The sequence below is a fragment of the Phaseolus vulgaris genome, chromosome 3 (genome assembly GCF_000499845.2).
Source record: "Phaseolus vulgaris cultivar G19833 chromosome 3, P. vulgaris v2.0, whole genome shotgun sequence".
NCBI classification, from domain to species: domain Eukaryota; kingdom Viridiplantae; phylum Streptophyta; class Magnoliopsida; order Fabales; family Fabaceae; genus Phaseolus; species Phaseolus vulgaris.
Window position 1 is genome coordinate 34081918 of NC_023757.2, and position 6000 is coordinate 34087917.

A 6000-nucleotide genomic window follows, 5' to 3' on the forward strand; every position below is an offset into this window, starting at 1 on the left:
AAAAATCCAATTTGTATGTGATTATGGAGACTAAATTCACATCGTAAGTCTAATGCTACTCTTATAACCTAACATTACATCATTATATATTCCTTTATGAAATTCAACATTATAGTGCTTGAAAATTTAGAACTACGAAAGAAAATAGAGAAGAGAGGAAAAAAAAGGGATGGAAAACATCTTAATATTTAAAATTTTGTTTTACTTTAATATTAACCTTAATTCTTAAATATTTTTTCATATAAGTCTTTTTAGTCTGAAATTATTTTGTTTTATTTTATATAGACGTGTTATTTTTATTTTAAATCTTGATATTTAATGACATCATCACGATTAGTTACCATCAGTTACTTCTATTTTTTAAACGGAGAACGATAATTAAAAAACAAAAAAACCATTCTTTTAACAATGAAAATGTCTGAATCTTGTATTAGAAAAATCTGGCCGAGACCATGGAAACTTGTCCGAGATAGGAGAAACCGTCATGGTCGGTCAGATCGGTCGACACATACATCAATTAACACTCATAATCCGTCATTAAGGATTAGGTAATACACCCATAAGTGAGATTCACTCCACTAATCAGACCCAATAAGGTAAGCCCATTAAAATAATATAAATAGCATACATCCCAAGGAGAAAGATACGTCATTTATTACTATGCACCTACCTGAATACTGATCACCCGCTTTACTGACTTGAGTGTCTTCCGCAGGTATCCCATTCGGTGTTCGTCCGAGACTAAGAGCCGAAGAAGAAACACGAAGGCGAGAAGGATCCAGTCAAGCACCCAACAACCTACCCGATCGAAGGAGGAAAACGAAGACTTCAATAGCTCTCTAGGTTCATCTCCATACGAGGAAGATATTTAATAAATTAAATTCATACTTCTTATATTTTTTTTTATGAATTATGGTTGATACGTCTAATATAAAAAGTGAAGAAAAGTGAAGAAGTGTGTTCAAACCCTTGGATGGACTTAAACTACACTCAGTCCGAACTCCTGCAAAAGGGTCCAAAGTAGAGTGGCATGGAATCCACCGGAAAAGACACATGAGAATTGCCTATATTGACTGAGATACATTTCAAAGATGTTTTAAAATACAATATACTTTTTTATTATTAATAAATAATTTTAAATTAATATTTAATTAGTTATTAATATTTAAATATAGTATCTAAATTGATAATTAAAATATTAATAATTAATTAGATATAATTTTAAAAATTATTTATTAATTATATAAATTATTTTATAAATTAATAATTTTTTTATCTTTTAAAATAATACTTAATTTAATTAATATAATGATTAATTAATTATAATTTTTAAAATTATTTTTTATTTAATAATTTTATTGGTAAAAGAATACCAAAGATAATTATTGTATAAAAATATAGGAGGTGGAAGCTATATAGCACAAACACTGACAGACACATTGACACATAGACACTAATAGGACACAGATACGAACACGGATGTAGGACACGAGAACACATATCTATATATTATATAAATTCACAATAAAAATTTATGTGCACAAGTATGTTCAGATTATTTTTTGGAGCAGAAAAATGTATTTCATTACTAGTTCACAAAGATTTGTTTCTTATTTTTATAATCATAATAACAATTTATACAATAAAATTTGAATTTTAAAAAAATTAATATATATATATATATATATATATTTAAATTGTGTTAGAACCGTACTAGAATTATCAGAAATTTAACAAATACTTTTTGAATTTAATACTTCACATATATGTATCTTACAAATGACATACGAGTGTCGGATACTCGTACCTAACATCGACACGCTATTTATGAGAAGTATCTAACTTCGTAAGAGTGAAAGTGTATTCTAATATTTGTACTGGATTAACAAAAAGAATAAGAAGTTATACATTGCTCTATCTCAATCACGAACTCCTACTTTTCAATTTTTTTTTCTAAAATATAAATTGAAATTGTATTCGCACATGTCTATGCTATGAGTGTGAGTGTCAAGTTTGGTGGCATTGACTTTATTAACAAATAATTGACAAAATGGTTGGCTTTTATTTCCACCGGCCACATTTTCTTGCATCACTATGTAGAAAGCACTAACCTCTCTCTATATATAAAATTAAATGATAAATTTATTTAAGTTATGAACTATTGTAATTTATACATATCACTTTCACTCATGAAAGTAAGTCTCCTTTTTCCGTAACATAATAATACATTTGCTAAATACTTCTTCATGTTCACACTTCACGCTTGGGGTGTGTCAATTCTATAATCCTTCATTCCAAAAACAAAAACTAGTTTTTCTCAACAGAAAAAAAAAATAAAAATACTTCTACTGTTAGTCATAGTATTCATTCTGCATCCATACATGGCTGATTTGTTGAAAAATCAAATTAATCAGTGTTATCATTATGAATGAAGTTACAAAATCATGAAATTTTAATAAAATTTGTATCTTACAATTGTTGAATCACCAAGTCAAATAAATTACAAAACAAAGTGGGAAATGATATAGGAGTCAAAATAAAAATATACCATTGGTAGTTTTATCAATGCCAAACGTGCAATGAAGGAGAGATAAAATCAAGTATAATTTTAACCCAACTTCACATTTAATTTGACTTTTTATCTGCTGCAAAATTTTAATTTTTTATTACAACATATTTTTAAGTAATGACAAAAAAGTAGCACGTGATTCAAACTCCTTAAAGATAACTCTAATTTTTTTAAAAAAATAAAGTATATTTTTAATAAAAAATATATGTACTTTTTGTACATATAACTTTTACACCATTGTACTATGTACTTTTTTTATACGAAAAAATATTTTATAAAAGTATTAAGATATTAGTAAAGTTTTGTACATTTAACTCTCTTTTTATATTTACGAAATTAGTTATATTTTTTTTATAAAAAATAATGTATAACGTCTTATAAAATATAAAGTAATATAACGTCTCATAATATATATATATATATATATATATATATATATATATATAACTTTTGAAGTTCTGTATATATTATTCTAATTTCATCAAGTCACATATATGCATTAATTATTTCTAAAAAAAAAATAGTATAAACTTGTCAAAAAGTTGTATAAAATTGTTGAACATAACATAATCGTGTGAGGATGAATTAATATAAACACATTATATGAATGATAAATACAATTTTTTAAGCATAATATACCATCACATCATAACACATCTCAATCTATAAAAACTCATAACAACTATAAAGTATAGCTGCTTGTAATGGTAAAATATTTAATTATACATCATATAACATTAAGGTAATTTGCTACAATTTGAAATTCTAGAAAACTTATATTAAGTTTATTCTACTTGAAACACTTTACGTAATCTAACCTTAATTTCTTATACCAGGATAATTCTTTGTATTAGGAGGTTTCACAGTATGTAATAACTTTTTTCAATTTTTCACTAGATATCGTAGTTTGAATTGTTAATAAAATTATTATAAATCATTTTTTTAATAGATTATTTTATTTAATATCACAAATCACCACTAGATCATAATATTATGGAGATATTTACCTTAGTTTAATTCATCTCATCACATATCTTCATTCAATACAATCATTGTATACACACAATATAAGAGATATGCTGCTAGATATTTTTTAATAGTAAGCAAAATATTCAACTTTCAGAATGAAAAAAATTTCTAATAAATTTTGAATTATCTTTTGTAAAACTTTAACCTATAAAATCAACACTTCAACTTATTAAAAAAAATCATCAAGAGTATTGTTACCTTAATTAGTGAGTTGGTTAAAATAAATAGTTAAACCTTACAATTTTTAAAATATATTATAATATAATTTCTTTTTATCGAAGCATATATCAAAATATATTAAAATATTAATATAATATAAAAAATTGAAAGAAAATAAATTAATTGAATAAATATGAAAATGTTTTTTTTCTTATGTTAGACATAAAAAAATGGTTTTTATGTACAATAATTTATAAATATCATAAAACCATTGTCTAATCAATTTAAATAATTGTTTTAAAATTTTGCTTAAAATTTGGAAAAATTACTGAAATTACGTTAAATATTTACAAAAAAACATTTTCTATTGCTATTTGGTGTAACAATTGTTTTGTTACACAAATATAGGGTGTTATTTTACAATAAAATTATTAAATATAAATTAATTTTAAAGATAAAATAATTAGTTACTACATTAACTAAATTATATATTATTTTAAAGATTAAAAAAATTATTAGCACTAAAGTATGTTTTTATATTAATAAATAACTTTTAAATTGATATCTAATTATCTATGGTAACTAAAACCTTAGTAGCTAATTAAATATCATTTAAAAACTATTTATTAATAATAGAAATTATTTTAATTATTAATAATTTTTTATAATATCTAGTTAATATAATAACTAATTATTATTATTAAATTTTTTTTGACTTATTTTCTCAGGAGGAAAATGTTGTAGATTCCTTAGTTAATTTAACCAAATGGAATATATAACTTTCAAAGACATAAAGAAAATGGGAAAAGAAGATAAAAGAAACATGAAAGAATGAGAAACTTTTCTCTATCAAGATTTTGAAATCCAATCTTTAATTTATCTTCTCAAATGTGTGATATAAACATAAAAGTGATTATTGATCAATTTAAAAACTTAGAAAAAATAAACGAGTCACTTTTAAATAAGATAAATAAATGTTCTTACTATATAAATGAATGTTAGATTAGAACAACTTGTCCAAATCAACAATACCAGAAGCATACAAAGTAGATGCAAGTGCAACCTAACTTTCTTGTTTGCTGAATTTTAGTAAGAAGAAGATGATCATGTTGGCAGGTATGGAAGCAGTTTTTGAAGTCTAAATTGTGTAAGTATACAGTGATTAATGGCCAAAGGAACAGTTAGGAAAGAGAGATGCAGATTCGCTAGAATATGTGGCATAAATTACTGGAACAAAAAGATAAAATGCTGGAACAAAAAGGCAGTGTATGCGGGGACTCATGTAGACCAAGGTTTTTTGAAAGGTGTTTTGGGCAAGCTGCTCTTTATTATGCAGTTTTATGCCACTTTTTATCTTCTTTTTATACTCGTTGTTGGTTTTTTTTATAAGGATTGGGATACCCATGAAGTATTCCCTTAATTTACTTAATTCTTTGCTGAAAAAAAAAAATAAAAAAATAATAGAATGTAATTTCTTTCACTATTTGTTTGCTTTCTAGTTAACATTTTTTATTAAAGTTTGTGATTTATTTATTTTTATTTCGAATTTAAGATTTTACCAACTTAAATTTTTATTATGAATTAAATTTACTTTAATTATTTTTAAAAATAATTAACTTATATTTTTTTTATTAAAATATCACATCATTAATTTTATTAAGAATTTAAAATAACCTTAATATATTTAATTTTATAATTATATATACTAAAAAAATATTTTCTAAAAATTCACATTCTTTAATTATATATAATAAAAATATATTTTATAAAACCTTATTTAGTTAAAAAAATATTTTATAAAAATTAATTTTCTTTAATTATATATAAATAATAAATTAAATTTATCTAATTTATTTTTTCTAATTTTAAATATTAAAAAAGTAATAAATAATTATATATATTAAAATATTATAAACTTATATTTCATATAGAAATCGTATACGAAATCTAGGTTTTAAAATTTTATGTTTTTTAATTTTATATATTATAAAATTAGGAATTGTATATCTATACGAGTTCAATTAGGAATTGTATATCAATTGACTTCAATGAGGAATTGTATATTCTTTGGTACTCACGGTTGATTTCACGTGTAAAAGGCATACTCTGAATTGATAATTTATCCATTTTTTTAAAAAAATTGCTTACTTTAAAAATTTTGAGAAAAAAAAACCAGAAAAGTACAAATTCAGGTAACATGACCTGTCCTTGTGTTATTTAAATATTTGTGTTCTCAATTTTTT